General features: G+C 36.8%; 2 pseudogenes across 1 annotated transcript; both read right to left on the bottom strand.

Moving 5' to 3' along the window:
* Positions 1-262: 262 nt before the first annotated feature.
* Positions 263-2,695, bottom strand: LOC147356943 (uncharacterized; annotated as a pseudogene). The gene is made up of 2 exons (XR_015142830.1): positions 2,559-2,695; positions 263-2,528 (listed from the first exon to the last, which is right to left on the bottom strand). The product of XR_015142830.1 is annotated as an uncharacterized LOC147356943 (transcript).
* LOC147356942 (KRAB domain-containing protein 5 pseudogene) lies at positions 2,449-3,241 on the bottom strand (annotated as a pseudogene).
* Positions 3,242-22,528: the final 19,287 nt, after the last annotated feature.

The following is a 22,528-nucleotide window of genomic DNA, read 5'->3' as shown; positions in this document are numbered from 1 at the left end:
TCCATTTAGATGTTCACTGTACATTTTACATTACTGTGTCCTTAATCTTCTAATGAAGAATAAATATAAATCATGCCCACCTAATACACAAGGGCTTCTCTTATCTTTGGGGCATCAACCATAAAAAACATAAGTTCATATACAGTAATTCTCCTTTAGAGTGAATTCAGAGAAGAGCAGTGATGAAATGCTTTCTAGTATACATTCTCTGATACTTATTTAGATTTGATGATTGATTAAATACTTTCCTACATGTGTTTTTACATCACTCACATATCTTTCTTATATAAACACAGGCTCATGTTTTCTAAAGTGTGTATTTAGGACAAACCTCTTTCATCACTTATTATATTACCAGGGTTTCTCTCCAGTACGTGTTCTCTGATGATGAGTGAGGTGAGAGTGATGACAGCCTTTGCCACTTTCCTTATGTTTAGGCTTTTCAGTTTCTCTGAAGGATGAATTCTCTGAGGCTGACCAAGACTTGAGCTTTGGGTAAAGGCTTTGCCACGTTTCTTTACATCTGGATGATTTCTGCCCAATGTGAATTTGCTGATGTTGGTAAGGCTTGAAATTTGGTTAGATTTTGCCACAATCCTTACATTTATAAGGTTTCTCTCCAAGTATGAATTATCTGATGTCTAGAAAGACTTGACCTCTGATTAAAGGCTTCACCACATTCTATACATTTATAAGGCTTCCTTGTAGGATGAATTTGCTCATGTTGAGTAAAATGTGATTTACAATTAAAGGCTTTGCTACAATCCTTACATTTATAAGGTTTCTCTCCAAGTATGAATTATCTGATGTCTAGAAAGAGTTGACTTCTGATTAAAGGGTTTACCACATTTAGTACATTTATAAGCCTTCCTTGTAGGATGAATTTGCTTATGTTGAGTAAGATGTGATTTACAATTAAAGGCTTTGCCACAATATTTACATTTATAAGGTCTCTCTCCAGTATGGATTCGCTGATGTTGAGTAAGACTTGAGCTGTGCCTAAAGGCTTTGCCACGCTCTGTACATTTATACTGCTTCTCCCCAGTATGAATTATGTGATATTGAGTTAGGCTTCCACACCGCTTAAAAGACTTGTCACATTCTGTGCATTTATAAGGCTTCTTTTCAGTATGAGTTTGCTGATGTTGAATAAGATGTGAGCCACAGATAAAGGCTTTGGCACATTCTCTACATTTGTATAGAGTATCCCCAGTATGAATTCGCTGATGCATAGTGAGATATGAACACCTATTAAAGGCTCTGCCACATTCTCTACATCTGTAAGGCTTTTCCCCAGTATGAATTACCTGATGTTGAGTAAGATTTGAGCAACAGGTATAGACTTTCCCACATTCCTTACATTTATAAGGTCTCTCCCCAGTATGGGTTTGTTGATGTTGAGTAAGACACGAGGAACAGATAAAGGCTTTGCCACACTCTGTACATTTGAAAGGCTTCCTTTCTGTATGGATTTTCCTATGGCTACTTACATTTAATGATTTAGTGACTATTTTCCCACATGTGTTACTCTTGTAATGTTTCTCCACATTCTCAATACTCTGCTGTTGTCTAAGTTTACAAGACTGATTACAAACTTTACTATATTCACTACAATTATAAGCCTTCTTTCCAATATCCACACTTTTATACAGAGAAACATCTGCTCTTTGATAAAAGATATTCCTACATTTATTACTTCCAGAATCATTGTTTAAAAATTGATTTCCCTGGTGTTTCATGAGACTTGAGCCTTGGTCAGTGTTATGTCCAGTTTCATTGAATAAATACTCTCTCACCCCATCATACCCCATCATAAAGACTCTTGTAATTATTGGGGGTAGAGCTCTTGCTTAAAGCCTTACTCATTTTATGATACATGAAAAGTTGTCCTGCATTAACTACACCCACATATGCATTGACCATTGATGTTTGAATAATGTCTCTTCCAGTATTATCAACATTGCAGATTTTGGAAAAGGGAAAAAATATCTGTTGTTTGAAGAATACTGAACCCTTGCTAAAGGATCTCTCAAGTTGATTACACTGGGAATCTTTTCCCTCTTTTTTAAATTTCTGGTCTTCAGACATATTTGAATGTATGTTTAATTGAATATTGCATTTAGAGTGGTTTGAATGATTATCTGCAGTAGAGACTAGATGACTTTCCAGATTTTCCACAGTTCCTTTCAGAGAACATGCATATGTCAAAAAACGATGTGGGTCTTTGCTGACAAACATACACTTCTCTGCAGATGTTAGTGACTTAAATTGGTCTTTTTCCCAGTTTGATTCACAACCTTGATTTCTCTTGGCAGTAATGTTTACATTATGAGAAACTGTCCCAGTTGGGTTATGTCCATCATAACATCCTCTCTGTCCTTCACATGCCCGTGTATGTTCCCAGTCTTTCATTAAATGTAAATTTACAAGGTGAAATATTTCATATATTTATAGGTTTTCTATTGGACGTAAATCTTCAAAGCCTGGATTTCTTGGCATCACACACTGGGTGTGTAGAGAAGACGCAGCTGTCATAGGCTCCATCCATTCAGACATACCTGGGTGTATGGGTGTTGTCTCCACTCTCCTTATATTCCTGGAATCCTTCCTTTGCTCCAGAAAGGTGACCAGGTCTGGCTTAGAGACACAAGTCCCAAGGAGGCCAGGTTCCCGTACTTCTCTAGCATCATGTCTCTGTACAATTCCCGCTGACCGAGGTCCAGGCACTCCCACTCCTCTTGAGTGAAGTCTATGGCTATATCCTGGAATGTCAGCCATCCCTGAGAAGCTGCCATTTCCTCCTCTTCTTCCTCCTGCTCTGTCTTCTCTGGGGATGTTATGTAGCAAACACACCTCTGCATCTTGAGAAAATACCTTCAAAGGCATCCGCACAGCTCTATAACCTGCAACCACCACAACTACAGACAGAAGGACCTTGAAAAGCTGAAAAGACCCACCTCTCCTGTCCTGTCTCAGGAGAGATTCAGCAACAATCACTTCCTACCTAGAGACCAGCCTGTGAACTTATTTCTTGATTGTTCTCTCCTTAGAGAGAGCTCCTCACCCTGAGCTCACACAGACCGTGTGAGCTGACTGACTTCCCCGGTCCAAATCCAGCTAGGCCAACCCTGCTGCCTCTCCTGATTGAAGCTGGGCCTCAGCTCTCACAAATGGACCAGGAGCCATGTCCTTAACCCAGGCCTCCCCTTAGAAGCCCCTGGAGCACTTCCTACAAACCACACTCCTAACACAGTATTTTAAAGGAACTCTACTCCAATAATTTTTTTTTTTTAATAAGGAAGTACCATGAAACTAGAATGTGTGTGTATGTGTGTGTGTGTGTGTGTGTGTGGCTGAGCTTTTATGGGCTAGATAATAGCAACAAATGAGATTAAAGTATACCAGTAAAATCAAAATTTCCTGATATCTCTTGCTATTTATTTCTTCATATAACATATAGCAATAAGATATATGCTATACGCATATAACAAGAATTATATAATAGTGATAATAACAACAAGCTCTTAGAATTACTTTGGGATGTAAACATTTGTCCACACACACATATTTGTTGATATATAGTGTTACATAGTCATAGAAGTTATCAAGCAATGATAACCCACAAAGACTTAACAAAGACTAATAAAAAGACTAATAAAAGAATTAACAAGCAGTCCTGTCTGGGAGTGAAATCTATGCTCCTTTGATCATCTTATCTTCCCTAGTTATACTTTCCTTCTGCAGTGACAGACACTGAATTTAAAGAATACTGTGAAATATCAGCAGAGCTCTTGAAACATTCTTTGAACACCTTCATTGTGAAACAAAACATTCCAACATCAACAAAGTTGCTGGGATTCCCTGAGGCATTCTGTCCTTTGTCCTCCAACTGACCTTACTTATCTAGGGGACACCTGGGGGACAGAATATGCTTCAGAATTAGAGTAAAACACTATTCAAGTATTTGCATTTATACTTGTAATTCTGGGTGCTTTCTAAAGGGCTTTTTTTTTTCTTCCTTTACTATTGCCCGTAGTTTTAAAAATCACAATAATTATTCCCTTGCTGTTTGTAACGATGTCAAACCATATAGCTATGACTCCTAATAATTAGTGTTTAATGTATATCCTGGGACACTTGAAATAAACATTCTCCTTTTTATAAAAAGCAGTTCTAATTCATAGTAGTTATGGGTGCTGGTTAGGAATGTAATATACATATATTATTCCCTGAGACTTACGTGGCCATGCATTCAACATGGTATTACATAAAATTTGATTTACATAGATACTTAAATTGATTTCCTAAACCTAATTAAGAATGATTTTTATGATGATCTTTTGAGAGGTCACTGCATTTAAAAATATTCCTTAGGGTATTACCAAACAGCTATTTAATGTTCAAGTACTCGGAAAAAATGTCATCAACAGCTTCAAGACATTAAGCTAGCCTATTTGCTTTACAATAATAGCAGTGGGAAGAAAATCCAGTTGTCATCTGTTCTACTTTTCAAGTCCTGCATTTTCTTTTTAGCTCAGCATGCCAAAATCATACTCCTTTTATTATGAAAGATTACAACATGGTACTTCAAAAATTAATTTTTAACAGTTATGTAACCCAAGTTGCATTGATGCAAAGAATTTTATTATGATTGAAGAAGACTATTTTCACTTCCCATATGTCCATTTATTCAATTGCTCACAACAAGATTATTATTGTGAGACTTAATTACTTGTTTACAGTGAAACACCAGCAAAATACCTACATATTCTTATATGAAGCAAGTTACTTAAAATTCTATTTTATTATAATTTATCATTTTCCTTTTCTTTTTTATATTTTATATGTTGGTACATTCAAAAGAAGTACTTACAAGGGTAAGGGATAAGAAAGTAAGTCAGAAAGAGAAAGACAAATATTGTGTATTAATACATACATATGAAATCTAGAGAGATGGTACAGATGAGCCTGTTTGCAGAGCAGGAATAAAGATGCAAACCTAGGCAACAGACGTGTGAACATGGGGAAGGGGGGAGGGTAAGACGAACTGGGAGAATAGCATTGACATATATATACTCTATCATGTACAGAGTAGGCAGTGGCAAGCTGGCTATTCTATAGCCAGGGAGCTATTCTATAGCAGGGAGCTCAACTTGGTGCTCTGTGATGCCCTAGAGGGCTGGAATGGAGTGCTGGATGGAATCTCAAGAGGGAGGGTATGTGTGTATGTGTGTATATATATATATCAGATCAGTCGCTCAGTCGTGTACGACTCTTTGCGACCCCATGAATCGCAGCATGCCAGGCCTCCCTGTCCATCACCAACTCCAGGAGTTCACTCAGACTCACGTCCATCGAGTCAGTGATGCCATCCAGCCATCTCATCCTCTGTCATCCCCTCCTCCTCCTGCCCCCAATCCCTCCCAGCATCAGAGTCTTTTCCAATGAGTCAACTCTTTGCATCAGGTGGCCAAAGTATTGGAGTTTCAGCTTTAGCATCATTCCTTCCAAAGAAATCCCAGGGCTGATCTCCTTCAGGATGGACTGGTTGGATCTCCTTGCAGTCCAAGGGACTCTCAAGAGTCTTCTCCAACACCACAGTTCAAAAGCATCAATTCTTCGGCGTTCAGCCTTCTTCACAGTCCAAATCTCACATCCATACATGACTACTGGAAAAACCATAGCCTTGATTAGACGAATCTTTGTTGGCAAAGTAATATCTCTGCTTTTGAATATGCTATCTAGTTTGGTCATAACTTTCCTTCCAAGGAGCAAGCGTCTTTTAATATACCCCTCTTGATATATATATATATATATATATATATATCTCAACAGGGATAAGGGATATATATATCCTTCTTGAGATATATACATATATGCATATATGTATATACAACAGAATCTAACACAATATTGTATAAAAAATTATACTGCAATTTAAAAAAGAAAAAAATAAGTAAATGGCTAACTGAGGCATCCCATGAGTCACAGTGGGTTAAGAATCTGCCTACCAATGTAGGAGATGCAAGAGACTCCATTTAGATTCCTGGAGGAAGATCTCCAGATTAGGAAGATCTCCTGGAGAAGGAAATGGCAAATCATTCCAGTATTCTTGCCTGGAAAATCCAATGGACAGAGGAAAGTGGCAGGCTATAGTCCACAGGGTTGCAAAGACTCTGTCAAGACTGAGCTATTGAGCACACACTCACAAAGGGCTAAATGTTGCATCTCGGATAAAGAGTCATAATGTTCAGAAAATAGTTTCAAAATCAAAAGCAAGAAATTGTGATTAAAATATATACCCAAGCTCCCTCTTCTTTCTTCTCCCTTTCTCTCTGTTTCTGTCTCTTTCTCATCATACTGTCTTTCACACACACAGAGATTTAACATACATATGTACATATGAATACCACAGTGCGTATCTGATATAATGTGGTTCAGGGCCCTTTTACATCAGTCACTGATGTTTAAATGAAGAAGTGTTGGGAATTCATCGGACTTCACCATGACCTACAAAGATACGTATAGTCCTGCACTGGTTTGCCACCATTCAAAATAACCATGTTGGAACTGAACCACAGGGAAGACAAACACAAATAAGGACACAGTTAAGAGGTGCCAGAAGCTAGAGGGAAGAAGAACAAAATATACACTTATAAAATAGATCTGGCGAATGGAAAAATGGCAACATGAAAAGACTTATAAAAACCCTCAGAGAAGCTTTTAAAGTAGCTAAATGACATAATGAGATATAATATTAAAAAAACTCTTCAGATTAATTGAGAGAATAGCCACTGTTAATATGCTAAATAAAGCTTTAGATAAAAACAGGATATCTAAAAGCACAGAATCTCAAATGTGAAGAAGGAAATAATAATGAATACAAAGGAAAATAAAAAACATAAAAATCCTTGAGTGATAAATGCAGGAGTTCTTATATACAAATAAAATGACTTCAAAAGTAAAAAAGAATCAGAACTTTATACATAATCTTCTAAGTCTAAACAGAAAAAGATCAGCTTGTTTTTTTTTTTTTTTTCTTACATGGAAAACAATGTTATGACAACACCAGCAAGACCATCTAAAGGAGAATCAGCCTGAAAGCCAAGGATGCCAGGCTAAGCTCACATCCTACTGATGGTTGTAAGAAAGAGTATCATAAGATTCAAGGATTCAGAGAACACATCACTCACATATCTTATCTAAGGAGAAGTATCAGAAAAAAATCTAACAACTACCAGTGAGAACTGAAGATTTCAACATAGGAAAATAAAGTAGAACAAAATGCTGCAAAAATGAATCTTGAGACATTTTTATTAATAAACCCATGCTTCTAAAATACAGAATTGAATCAAAGAGGATAATCTCAAACCCTAGGATATATATGTTACATTTTAAGCAAGAATATTTTTAAAAAGAGCCGTTTGCATGCAGAGTCTAAAACAGATTCAGAATTAAATATACTGTACTATCTCAGAAAAATCTAAAGGCTGTACTAGCTGAGAGAGGAGTTCGAGAGTTGAAAAGAAAGTAGGAAAATAAAATATCCCGAAAGTGTCATTTTATTGGAGAAAGAAAATAGTACAGCAATTTTTAAAAGTATCTCTCCAGATGGGGAATCTTATTACTCATTTACATAATTGTAGAGAAATATGTTTAGTATTAAGACTTAGGAAAAGTAAAATTATAAATAAAAGCTTCAAAAGCAATAATAGAATTAATGAATTAACAAGAGAAATAGATGAAAAAATGGCATCTTGATCAAACATATATAAAAGAAAAATATAAATAAATATAGTATAAAAGGAAAACATAAAGAAAAAGTAACAAATAGAAAGTTAGATCATATATATATATATTCAGGTTTTCATTAAAAATAAACAGAACAAAATCTCTTTCTAACAATAATGTCCAAGGATGAAAAAGGAATTTCATATGCTAAACATAATTGGGTATAGAAATTTACCTTTAATGAGTAAAAGTTAAGAGACATAGAAAGAGAGAGGATGAAGAGGTACATAAAAGGTCATCAATGGGACTTCCCTGGCCGCCCAGTGGTTAAGACTCTGAACTCCCAATGCAGGGGGCACAGGTTAGATATAAGATTGGGGAGCTAAGATCCCGCATGGTGTGGTCAAAAAAAAAAAAAAAAGATAATCAGGAAAACACAAAAAGAGACAGTTATACAGTATATTTTTATATTAATATCAGAAAATATAAAACAACATAAAATTCATAGACATAAAGATATACAAAATTCTATGAAACAAACATTAAATATGTTAGAAATGCAAGAGAAACTTGAAAAAGAAATTGTAGTCAGAAATTTATAAACTTCACGTTAGAAATGACAGGAACAAAGTAAAGGGACAAAGTAGGTGATTAAGTATTTAATCTCACTGTGTGTGCTTGTGTGTGTGTGTGTGTGTGTGTCCGCGTTAGTTTCTCAATCGTGTCCAACTCTTTTGTGACCCTGTGGACAGTGTCCCACCAGGCTCCTCTATCTGTAGAATTCTCCATTCAACAATACTGGGGTGGGAAGCCGTTCCCTTCTCCAGGGGATCTTCCCAACCCAAGAATTGAAGCCAGGTGTCCTGCACTGCAAGCAGATTCTTACTGTCTGAGCCACCAGGGAAACCCCTGTTAATCCTATTAAGGGATGATAAATAAAGAAAAAGGTAGGCTAATGATCCCTCAAGAAAGCAGGTTTCCTTAACCACAACACCAAGAGGGCTTGCTTAACAACAAAACCATGAAGCAGAAGCATGAGACATGCTCCCAAACAATACAACAGTGGGCGCAGGAGACCCGCATCCTGCCCAGGCAAGCAGTGAGTTAATGATCCCTAGGACATGTCCCTCTGCACACACTAACTCTGTGTTGCAGCCCAACTTCCACCCAAGCTTTTTTTCCTTCATCACAGGTGTTAGTTTCAACCCAAAGGCTAGTAAATCTGCAGGCTTATCTTAATGTCAGAATTGGCTGTCCTAGGAGTCCAGTCTGCAAGCAGTTGTTTCCAGACATGACTTGAATAAAACGACTCTGGAATGAGATTTTGTAGCTGGCAGTCTGTACTACCATCACAGCCTCAGCAATCTCCATGGAATGGTGGGGATGGGGGTGGGTGGGCAGGGACGGTTGCTTTCCATTGTGACAGCATCTCACCAACACCTCTTCTTCCACCCAGCCATGATCCTCTCCCTTTCCTTCAATAGGTTGTGCCTACAAAAGCAACCCTGAATGTTAAATCTTAACTAAGGTAACCAACCTGTGATTGTACATTTTCACTGTAAAAAATGTAAGTGAGGGCCTTCCCTGGTTGCTCAGTGGTAAGGAATCTGCCTGCCAAGGCAGGAGATGCAGGCTCGATCCCTGATCCAGGGAGATCCCACATGCCTCGGAGCAACTAAGCCCATGCACAACAACAATTGAACCTGTGCTCTAGAGCCTGGGAGCCTCAACTACTGAGCCCATGTGCCACAAGAGTGAAGTCCACATGCCCTAGAGATCATGCTCTGCAACAAAAGAAGCCACTGCAATGAGCTCATGCACCTCAACTAGATAAAATCCTACACAGCAATAAAGACCCAGCACAACCAAAAATAAATAAAATTACAATTTTAAGATATTAGTGGATTTCAAAGATAGTAAAAATTATATTTTGCTTCTTTGTTTTGAGGGTAGGGGTGGGTGTTCTACATCATAACTGATCCTAACATACAAGATGAAGATGACAGAAACCTATTAATCTCAACAAAAGCTTATTTTATGATTACTTATATATGTGCAGTGCAGAAATACAGTTAGAGTTTGAGAGTCAGACAAGCGTCATTAACTAATAAAATATGTTCTAAAGTATTGCACCTGGCCTATGCAATAGCAGAGTTTCCACCATATAGTTAAACTTCATGGACTATTTCCAATGGTAGGAAATTTTGGTCATTATAATTGATACAATACACATTAAAATGGTGTGTGGTTTTGTATTTGTTGCTTACTTTTCTAGCAGAGATATAACATGCATGTTAATAATGGCATCTATGTAGGTACTATACTCTTGCCTGGAAAATCCCATGGACGGAGGAGCCTGGTGGGCTGCAGTCCATGGGGTTGCTAAAAGTCAGACACGACTGAGTGACTTCACTTTTCACTTTCATGCATTGGAGAAGGAAATGCCAACCCAGTCCAGTGTTCTTGCCTGGAGAATCCCATGGATAGAGGAGCCTGGTGGGCTGCCATCTATGGGGTTGCACAGAGCGGACACGACTGAAGCGACTTAGCAGCAGCAGCAGCAACATGTAGGTACTAAAAATGCTTAAGATTTTATTTTACTTTTTTTGGTAATGAATTATTTTAGATGGCTATTCAACATGCAAAATGTTTTCTGAACCAGACAACAGTGGATTGAGTTGTTCAGCATCTCTGAAAAAGTCTAAAGGAACTACTTCTGGTTTCTGGGTTCTCCCAGGTCACTAGGTTTCCTGGCAGGGTGTTGAAACCTTTAACTAGTTTATATACCAGTCTTTGAAGACAAACTAGTCAAAGCAGTAGCAAAGCTTTTGCTTTCATAAATACAGTACATAAAGTCCTGCCTGAATATAATGTGAGGAAAAAAAATGCATTACATTTCTTGAGGATTAATTCTGAGGATTTAATATTCATAAATGTAATTCAAATATTAAATTAATAAATTAAAACAATAAATTTTATATTTCGGTACCCACTTTATAAATGAAGAAGCAGAAACACAGAATAACATCCAACAGCTTCACTAAGATGTCCCAGAATCATGAGTTTTTACTAAAACAGTGTTTGGCTTCACAAATCCTTCTAATCATAGCAAGAGTTGTAATCTGACTGACAATCCTACTCAACCAGGTATTCAGTGACATTTTTCATCAAGTATGGCTGGTTAACAGTTCATAGAAAATGTTTTGAACTCAGATATCTCAAATATTTTCCTGGGAAAGATTCTGCACATGAACCATGAGAGCAAAAATGTTCAATAAGGCTCTGAAAACAAACAAAACCACAAAACTGGATGCTCTGTATTTTTGTCAAAGTAAAATATGAAAACATTTCAGCATCTGCTTCCCAGCACCGTCCAGAGGCAGACATTAGAGATGACAACATTTAGAGCACTGGGATCATGGTAAATGTTCTCTACAGACCTTAATAAAAAATGTGAGTGAAATAGCATGAAATATCACTTATATTAATGCTTCCAAGAAAATCTGGAAACCAGCTATTAGTCTGAGTTGGCAGGCATTTCTCTTACTCAAAGATGATTTTCTTTCTTTAAAAAAAAAAAAAATCTACTTTAGAACATTCAGGAATCTAGTTTTAGCTTCATTATGCTTTAGTTAATAACTAGCCAAGGTCAAAAGAATATTTTTCTTTTTGAATACATACTCAAGACAGTACTTTTCCTAGATTCTGACGACAGAAGAAAATATAACTTGAGAGGAAAAATATGTGCAGAAATATATTAAGGTAAAACCTGCTCCTCGTTGCTCTGTGACCTTGGTGTAATAACCTCATCAGTAAAATAATGCAGTGTTTTCAGGGATATTTTGCAGATTAGAAAAACTATCTCCAGAGCATGTCTCAAAACTTAGAGAAGGAACCATATGGATTGAGGCTATTTGTTGTTCTTGTTACTGTTATGGATCTATTTTCAGTCTGAATGCATTTATCAACCTTTTTTTTTTTTTTTTGGTAGGACATAATGTATTATATTGCAACAAGAAATACATATAAAACTAATGAGATGAAAAATAATTTGCGGGAGAGCATTTTTAATAAAGCCGCTTTTAACTATGACGCAGCTTTTTAAATTACATTTAATTTCAGCCGAGGTCAGTCAATCTATGCTCCTCCCAAGATTAATATGAAGTGCATCCTTGAGCATTTTTAATCATTGGAACCTAAGTGACCTTAGAGCAAAAAAAGTTTAGCTAGAAATTCTGCTACACATCAGCATTTTCTTTGAAGTTTAGAAATGCTGAGTACAAATGCCACTTACGAACCATGTGTATACTTTAAGAAGAAAGATATGAAATACATTTAAGAAAATACTTCTTTCATATAATTAAAGATAAATACATTTTATTGCTTTAAAATCACTAATTTTCCAATTCTTACAGAAAATGTATAATATCTAAACATATCTTATGAAAATAAACACTCCTACTGCCAAGAAAAAGTTGTATTAAGCTGTCGTGTTTGGGAAGTAAAACTGCAGATGTATCTGTACTGATGTCAATACAGAGCTCAGGCATTGACAAAAACCATCAAACAACAAGCACTGGCTGCATATGTGAATAAATACAGGAAATTATTCATTTATAAATACTGAATCTTTTAGGATCCTTTTGCTTTTAAGTCTAATTGAAAATTTTGTATCTACCACACCTTGAAGAAGACTCACAAATCTGAAAACAGTCAGAGGCCCCTTTAATACAGGTGGAAAAATCTCAGTCTGGTAATGAAAATATGTGTACGACTTAAAAAAATGACTGAGCTCCAGAAAATGACTAATAACTTGGTAGTTTTGCAAAAGATTGGAAAATGTTTTGGTTAGAGTAAAGAAGTGTGTTAGTTAAATTCAGTTCAGTCTCTCAGTCGTGTACGACTCCTTGCAACCCCATGAACTGCAGCACGCCAGGCCTCCCTGTCCATCACCAACTCCGAGAGTCCACCAAAACCCATGTCCATTGAGTCTGTGATGCCATCCAATCATCTCATCCTCTGCCGTCCCCTTCTCCTCCTGCCCTCAATCTTTCCCAGCAACAGGGTCTTTTCAAATGAGTCCGCTCTTCCCATCAGGTGGCCAAAGTATTGGAGTTTCAGCTTCAACATCAGTCTCTCCAATGAAAACTCAGGACTGATCTCCTTTAGGATGGACGGGTTGGATCTCCTTGCAGTCCAAGAGACTCTCAAGAGTCTTCTCCATCACCACAGTTCAAAAGCATCAATTTTTCGCTGCTCAGCCTTCTTTATGACTTCCCTGGTGGCTCAGATGGTAAAGCGTCTGCCTGCAATACAGGAGACCCAGGTTCATTCCCTGGATTGGGAAGATCTCCTGGAGAAGGAAATGGCAACCCACTCCAGTATTTCTGCCTGGAGAATCCCAGGGATGGAGGAGCCTGGTAGGCTACATCCATGGGGTCGCAAAGAGTCGGACACGACTGAGCAACTTCACTTCACTTCACTTCAGCCTTCTTTATAGTCCAACTCTCACATCCATACAAGACAACTAGAAAAACCATAGCCTTAACTAAGACGGACCTTTGTTGACAAAGCAATGTCTCTGCTTTGTAATATGCTATCTACGTTGGTTGTAACTTTCCTGCCAAGGAGTACGAGTCTTTTAATTTCATGGCTGCAGTCACCATCTGCAGTGATTTTGGAGTCAGCCACTGTTTCCCCATCTATTTGCCATGAAGTGGTGGGACCAGATGCCATGATCTTAGTCCTCTGAATGTTGAGCTTTAAGCCAACTTTTTCACTCTCCACTTTCACTTTCATCAAGAGGCTCTTTATTTCTTCTTCACTTTCTGCCATAAGCGTGGTGTCATCTGCATATCTGAGGTTATTGATATTTCTCCCAGCAATCTTGATTCCAGCTTGTGCTTCATCCAGCCCACTGTTTCTCATGATGTATTCTGCATATAAGTTAAATAAGCAGGGTGACAATATACAGCCTTGAGGTACTCCTTTTCCTATTTGGAACCAGCCTGTTGTTCCACGCCCAGTTCTAGCTGTTGCTTCCTGACCTGAATACAGGTTTCTCAAGAGGCAGATCAGGTGGTCTGGTATTCCCATCTCTTTCAGAATTTTCCACAGTTTATTGTGATCCACACAGTCAAAGGCTTTGGCATAGTCAATAAAGCAGAAATAGATGTTTTTCTGGAACTCTCTTGCTTTTTTGATGATCCAGCAGATGTTGGCAATTTGGTTTCTGGTTCCTCTGCCTTTTCTAAAACCAGCTTGAACATCTGGAAGTTCACGGTTCACGAATTGATGAAGCCTGGCTTGGAGAATTTTGAATATTATTGTACTAGTGTGTGAGGTGAGTGCAATTGTGCAGTAGTTTGAGCATTCTTTGGCATTGCCTTTCTTTGGGATTGGAATGAAAACAGACCTTTTCCAGCGCTGTGGCCACTGCTGAGTTTTGCAAATTTGCTGACATATTGAGTGCAGCACTTTCATAGCATCATCTTTCAGGATTTGAAATAGCTTTCATAGCATCGTCTTTCAGGATTTGAATAGCTTTCACAGCATCATCTTTCAGGATTTGAATAAGCATATAGTGAATATTTATTAATGGTTAGCAATCACAAGCAGTGTGTTTATATTAAATAGCCTTATAGGCTAAAATAAAAGTCATCTGAGCACTGTATCAAGCTTAGGCAGGCTCTTATTAGAATATCTTTACTGAAGTCAAAGATATATGTTCTTCTCTCTGCATAAAATATATCATAGAAGACTAAAAAATCACCCATAAGTAAGTGTCATGTTTTTTCAGATCCTGAAATTTAAAGCTATCTTGTCTAAACCATAATTTAATATACTTACATAATATCTTTTAAAGATGTAATTCCCTTAAACTCTATTGTCTGGAAATGCACATTGTTTAGGACTGAGATAGGAGTAAGGTGAATGTTCAGAGTATGGACATTTATGGAATAAGCTGTATGACCTTTAACTCAGTAACAGGAATTTAAGGTTAAAAAAATACATACAAATAGGATAAAAATATCTATACACATTATCTCAAGTAATTCACAAGATGTAGTTTTATCAAGGAGAAAGAAACTGGATATCACATTTTGGCGACATTTTTCTAAACTGGCATATTAAACGAATATTGAATTTGACACTCTCATAAAAGCTTGCATTTTTATTTATAGCATGTCACTTTCTAATTGCTTTTTTAATACTTTGCCTCCATAATAATTTCTTCATCCTGACAGTTTTTATAGACTAAGTTTGAAAACATTTCAAAAGATTGTTTTTCTTCTAATAAGCAAGGAATTATAGCTGGACTTCCAAACTGCAAAGTCCTGTACTTCAAAAAATTCTTGTCCGCTGGAATATATATGAAGAATGTTAAAGACCTTTCAAAAATTCAATATATTAAGTTGATCTTTACCTGTTAAATTGATCTAGGCATTCTCCTATAACTTTTTTTCTTCTTATGAAGATAAGTAATTAAGAAATTAAGAAATCATTGGGTGATTACCTAGTGAAATATTCCACAATACTCCTCAGTATTTTAAGATAGCTAATCTTGCTTTTTCTGACTCTGATACTTATTAGCTACATGATTTTTGGCAAGGAACTTGGCCTCTTGAAGCCAAAACAAAATAACATATAAGAATAGTACCACCCATGGCTAAGGAGATGCTTTCAGATTATGTCTTTAAAGTAACCTGCACACAAAAAAAGTTCCACAAATGTTATTGTTATTGTCTTTTTCTTGTTATTGCTTACATTGTTAATATAAATTAAAAATCTTTTGATAATAAGGAACCTAATATTTGCTAATATTCTGTGTCCTTGTTTTGTTACCATGTTTTATTAATCTCACACTTTTTTTTATGAGAGTTTGAAGTGCAACCCTTGGGAAAGAGCTTGAAAAATGGCAGGTATTCTTATCATAATAAACATCCAATATCTGTTAAACATATTAGTATGAAAGGAAATAAATAGGTAGCAGGAAAAAAATCTTATTGAAAGCTTCGCAAACAGACCAAAATGTTTGAATTTTCTCTGTAGTTATTTAAGATCAATATCAGTAAAAAATTACACAAATATATTTTGCATATTCTTACCACTTCGATTGATTGCCAAATATTTTCAGCTCAAAAGATGACAATATAGAGAACCATAGTTTCTTGATCTACATAGATATAAGATGTAAGGACACTTCTATGTATAATGAGCATATTTTCAGTTAAAATATACAGACTAATGTGTAGTATGTAACTTTAAACCAATGTGAATTTTTTATGCTTTGCTGTCAAGTAAAGGTGATAGGTCTATATTATAGAAGTTTTGATAGAGCACCATTATAATAAATGAGTTCATAAATAGCCAAAACTTCAGAAATTGAAACTGAGACTTAAGTGGGGCAGGTTCATTTTTAATTTCATCTTCTTATATGTTCAGTGTACTTCACACAGTTTTGCAAATGAGCTTCATAAAGGTTCCTGGGAGATACATCTTTGATTCTTAAATCTTTATGTTAGTGTACCATCACCTGACTACACAGTATTAAAATATCAAAAATAATTTTTCTTCAAGATTACTGTTTTCATTCATACCACAACTGCCTGTATGTCTGCTTTCAACATTTTAGACAATTTCTGATATTTCTAAAGTTAATATTCAAATATTAAATTAAAATGTACTCAAAATAAAATAAAGTAGCAATTATTTCATTTTATATTATTTTTACTTCAGTCATTTGATAATGTTGGGTAACTACTTTCCTCATGAATTTTTGTGCATTATGATTTTTTCCCATTAATAACTTTAATTTTTAAAATGTGGTTTACATTAAATGAGTGAGTGACTGAAAGACTGCTATAAGGAAGTATAATAATGTTATAAATAAATGGAATTTGTTTTTGCTGCTATCTTTTAAAATTTTTTTCCAGCCATGTTGAGATATAATTGATATCTAACATTGTGTGAATTTAAGGTTGTTATTTAGTTGCTAAGTTGTGTTCAACTCTTTTGTGACCCCATAGACTGTAGCCCACTAGGCTCCTCTGTCCATGGGATTTCCCAGGCAAGAATACTGGAGTGTATTCTTATCTGCCTGCCAATGCAGGAGATATGGGTTTGATCCCTGGAGAAGGAAATGGCAACACACACAAGTATTCTTGCCTGGGGAATCCCATGGACAGAGGAGCCTGGAGGGCTATACATTCCATGGGAATAGAAAAGAGTAGGACATGACTTAATGACCAAGCAACAACAAAGTTTAAGGTATACGATACACATTTATCACTATATTGTATATTTGCAACTTGCTAAAAGAGTAGATTTTTAAAACTTCTCACTACACACACACACACAAATTGTACATTTCATTTTAATTTTCTTTTTTTTTAATTTTTAAGAGAAAGTCAAAGACAGAAACTTAAGGACATTTATATTTAACAGAAGACTGCAGAAAATTCATCTAGGAAAAAAGACTGAGAGTGTGACCTTTCTTTTTTGTTTGTTTTGTGTGTTTTTGGTTTTTTTAATGTGTTTTTTGTTTTTATTTATTTTTATTGGAGTATAGATGCTCTACAACACTGTGTTAGTTTCTACTGTACAACAAAATGAATAAGATACATGAAGATGTCATAATATATACAAAGGAATATTACTCAGCCATAAAAAGGAATAAAATTAGATCATTTGAGGATATGCGGATGGACCTAGAGGCTGTCATACAGAGTGAGGTAAGTCAGAAATAGAAAAATAAATATCATCTATTAAGGCATATATGAGGAATGTATAAAAATGGTATAGATTATCTTATTTATTTAGTTTGTACACATTGCATGGCTTGCGGCATCCTAGTTTCCCCACCAGGGATTGAACCTGGGCCGCAGCAATGAAAGTATCAAGTCCCAACCACCGGACCCCCAGGCAAATTCCCAATCGATTAGCATGTGTTTGTGAGCCAGGTTACTAAACCGTCTGTGACCCAGTCCTTCACGTCCATTTCCCAAATGTATCTTGTGTAATTTTTTTTCTTATATGAAATGTGATTGTTGATAGGGAAAATGGAAGGTAAATTTAAGGGCTGTGAGGCAGAGTCTGGCCCGGCTTAGTATTGTGCCCGTCCTCATCTCAGCCTTCACAGCATGGAAAGAAGTTTGCTCATCACTGCCTAGTAGCAAAGAGCTTGGTTGGTGTGACCAAGTGCAAACCACTGCACCTCTTTATCCCTCAGTTTCTCAGGTACGAAATGTGTAATTGACAGTATCTGTCTCTTGAGCTTGCTCTGAAGACTAATTCACTGACTAGAAGCATGATTTCAAGTTAAAATCCTGTTTATCTCTTTTTAATTTTTGTATAGTTAGAACATCTGATTCTCTTAATATGGGTGTTAAGAGGATACCAGGCAAAGATACAGGCAAACACACACACACACACACACACACACACTCTCCATGGTTAGTAGAAGGCACTGATAAAATACAAAAGAACAAAATATTCAAATACACTTAAAAACTTGCCCAAGTGGTTCATACAGTGTGTACCTAGATATAGGCCTCCTTTCTGTGTAACAGGGATATTCAGTTCAGTCGCTCAGTCGTGTCCGACTCTTTGAGACCCCATGAATCCCAGCACGCCAGGCCTCCCTGTCCATCACCAACTCCCGGAGTTCATTCAGGCCCACGTCCATCGAGTGAGTGATGCCATCCAGCCTTCTCATCCTCTGTCATCCCCTTCTCCTTCTGCCCCCAATCCCTCCCAGCATCAGAGTCTTTTCCAATGAGTCAACTCTTCGCATGAGGTGGCCAAAGTACTGGAGTTTCAGCTTTAGCATCATTCCTTCCAAAGAAATCCCAGGGCTGATCTCCTTCAGAATGGACTGGTTGGATCTCCTTGCAGTCCAAGGGACTCTCAAGAGTCTTCTCCAACACCACAGTTCAAAAGCATCAATTCTTTGGTGCTCAGCCTTCTTCACAGTCCAACTCTCACATCCATACATGACCACAGGAAAAACCATAGCCTTGACTAGACGAACCTTTGTTGGCAAAGTAATGTCTCTGCTTTTCAATATGCTATCTAGGTTGGTCATAACTCTCCTTCAAAGGAGTAAGCGTCTTTTAATTTCATGGCTGCAGTCAACATCTGCAGTGATTTTGGAGCCTAAAAATATAAAGTCTGACACTGTTTCCACTGTTTCCCCATCTATTTCCCATGAAGTGATAGGACCGGATGCCATGATCTTCGTTTTCTGAATGTTGAGCTTTAAGCCAACTTTTTCACTCTCCACTTTCACTTTCAACAAGAGGCTTTTGAGTTCCTCTTCACTTTCTGCCATAAGGGTGGTGTCATCTGCATACCTGAGGTTATTGATATTTCTCCCAGCAATCTTGATTCCAGCTTGTGTTTCTTCCTGCCCAGTGTTTCTCATGATGTATTCTGTATATAAGTTAAATAAGCAGGGTGACAATATACAGCCTTGACGAATTCCTTTTCCTATTTGGAACCAGTCTGTTGTTCCATGTCCAGTTCTAACTGTTGCTTCCTGACCTGCATACAAATTTCTCAAGAGGCAGGTCAGGTGCTCTGATATTCCCATCACTTGAAGAATTTTCCACAGTTTTTTGTGATCCACACAGTCAAAGGCTTTGGCATAGTCAACAAAGCAGAAATATATGTTTTTCTGGAACGCTCTTGCTTTTTCCATGATCCAGCGGATGTTGGCAATTTGATCTCTGGTACCTCTGCCTTTTCTAAAACCGGCTTGAACATCAGGAAGTTCATGGTTCACATATTCCTGAAGCCTGGCTTGGAAAATTTTGAGCATTACTTTACTAGCATGTGAGATGAGTGCAATTGTGAGGTAGTTTGAGCATTCTTTGGCATTGCCTTTCTTTGGAATTGGAATGAAAACTGACCTTTTCCAGTCCTGTAGCCACTGCTGAGTTTTGCAAATTTGCTGACATATTGAGTGCAGCACTTTAATAGCATCATCTTTCAGGATTTGAAATAGCTCAACTGGAATTCCATCACCTCCACTGGCTTTATCCATAATGATGCTTTCTAAGGCCCACTTGACTTCACATTCCAGGATGTCTGGCTCTAGATGAGTGATCACGCCATCGTGATTATCTTGGTCATGAAGATCTTTTTTGTACAGTTCTTCTGTGTATTCTTGCTACCTCTTCTTAATATCTTCTGCTTCTGTAGGTCCATACCATTTCTGTCCTTGATCAAGCCCATCTTTGCATGAAATGTTCCCTTGGTATCTCTAATTTTCTTGAAGAGATCTCTAATCTTTCCCATTCTGTTGTTTTACTCTATTTCTTTGCATTGATCACTGAGGAAGGCTTTCTTATCTCTGTCTCCTTGCTATTCTTTGGAACTCTGCATTCAGATGCTTATATCTTTCCTTTTCTCCTTTGCTTTTCACTTCTCTTCTTTTCACAGCCTTTTGTAAGGCCTCCCCAGACAGCCATTTTGCTTTTTTGCATTTCTTTTCCATGGGGATGGTCTTAATCCCTGTCTCCTGTACGATGTCATGAACCTCATTCCATAGTTCATCAGGCACTCTATCTATCAGATCTAGGTCCTTAAATCTATTTCTCACTTCCACTGTATAATCATAAGGGATTTAGGAACTAATATTTAGGCCACGGAGCAAAGCAGGGCTCCTTAAAGATCTATTAATATATAACTTTTTCTATATTTTATAGAAAAGAAGATAGGCTTGTGTTAACATGGAGAGAACATACATTATTTACATATTCCCTGATGGATGCATTTTTTTGTTGAAGAATGTACTTAATTGTTCTCGTGATGAAAATTTCCATAAGTGAAATGTAAAGCAATCTATTTGTACCCCTTAAAAAAGGTTAAAGAAAATAACTGAATGTTGCCTTGGATTCATAAATTCTGTTCCAGGAAAAGGAATAAAAGAGATAAAAATAACACTGGCTTTATAGAAAATAGGCCTTATGATTCACCACTTGGGCCTTCCCAGGTGGTGCTAGTGGTAAAGAACCCGCCTGCCAGTACAAGAGATGTAAGAGACACGGGTCAATCCCTGGGCTAGGAAAATCCCCTAGAGGAAGGCATGGCAACCCCTCCAGTATTCTTGCCTGGAGAATCCTATGGACAGAGGAACTTGGCAGGCTATAGTCCATAGGGTCACAAAGAGTCTGACAGGACTTTAGCAACTTAGCACAAGCACGTCATCACCTTTATCAAGAAAGCTGTACCAAGAGTCCAGAGCATTCTGGATTCTGAAAGATTCCCACTTCTTGACAGCAGACCAAAGCGGTGAAAGCATTATTGAACAATTCCCCAAAAAATATTTGAGAGAAAATAAAGAGTCACTGGTTTCTTTTATAGGGTATCTTAATTTGTCCACCAAATTTTGATCCAAGGCATCAAATTATGGTCAGTATAACCCAGAGAAGTACAGCAACCACAGATAGAATGAAGCATCTGGATTCTCACTTTTTTTCTGGTAAAGAAATGAACATATATGTGCCTTTTTCTAAAGAGCCATTGAATGTTCAAGAAGCTTTCTCAGCCCAGAGCAAACAGAATGAACACCAGGAGACTTTCCTATCTCCACAATTGTGTTATCTGAATCATAGCTCTGAACCATCTCAACATCTTATTTTACCTTTAAAATCATACATTAGAGTGCTATTTTCTCTCACTGCAAGGTGTGAAAGGGGCTTTGAAACCATATCCAACTGTTTTCATCATAACACCTTTACAACAGAATCATAATCTTCTTCTACAATTCCTGTAATTAAATATATTTTTTGGCAAATCAAAGCACTTTGCGCTTCAGTACAAATATGCATAATCACACAGCTTCTTTGATGTAACTTAGAATCTTGCCTGTAAATCCATGGGTAGTACCTTACATTACATAATAAGTAATTAAACTTTTGCCTACAGACATAAATAAATTGTTTTCACATTATTTTTAGAAATAAGATTTTTAGATAATAAAATTGAGTCACTGTTAAATGTACTGTTCTGAATTTAGGTTAATCTTTCTCAAATGGGATAGGTGGACATGGAAACATGTTATTGCCATGAAGCATGGGCATTTTTATTGAATTATCTCTTGTTCCTGACTACAGTTTTCAACGTATCCTGTTATATCTAACAATTACCTTATGGTTTCTGTTGAGCTGAAATCACTTTTAAAATTTAATATCAATTTAAAATCTGCCTGGTGATATAGTCACTCTGATGAGAGATTTCATGGGGACACTGTTGTAACTTGATGAGAAATTTTCAGGAAATGGCAAAATTCGAAAGAAAAATTTGAACTCTCTTTTGAGATCTCAAACAATATTGATAAGTCAGATCTAATTATGACAACATCACTGATCTAACTGATGTGTTATTGGCAGTGTGTTAGGCAATGAAGTACAGAATATATTTCTCTCTTATCTTTACAATGCTAAAATAAACATTAGAATTGCTTTTTCATAGATGAGGGCATAGAAGTTCTGAAAAGTTAAGGAAATACTTCAGGTTATCATAGTGAAAAAACAGAGAAATCAGATCAAACTGAGAAAATCTTGAGCGTGTTCATGCGGCTACTCAGGATTTTAAAGTGATTCTTTTTAATCTGTCTAATTTCAATCCTGTCAGGTGAATTACACCATGAAGTCTGAGAGAATTTAACCTGGGTTCACCTGAAGAGCATTTATTTGACTGCACATATGTCTTTTGGCTACATTTATTTTGATGCTACCTTTATTTTGATGCTACATTTATTTTGATGCTATATTTATTTAATCTTTCAATT

Source organism: Bos grunniens, chromosome 16 (genome assembly GCF_055505025.1).
Source record: "Bos grunniens cultivar Pamir isolate PY7600 chromosome 16, Bosgru_T2T1.0, whole genome shotgun sequence".
Taxonomy (NCBI): domain Eukaryota; kingdom Metazoa; phylum Chordata; class Mammalia; order Artiodactyla; family Bovidae; genus Bos; species Bos grunniens.
Note: the sequence above shows the minus strand (reverse complement) of the source record. Positions and strands in the feature narration are given on the sequence as shown.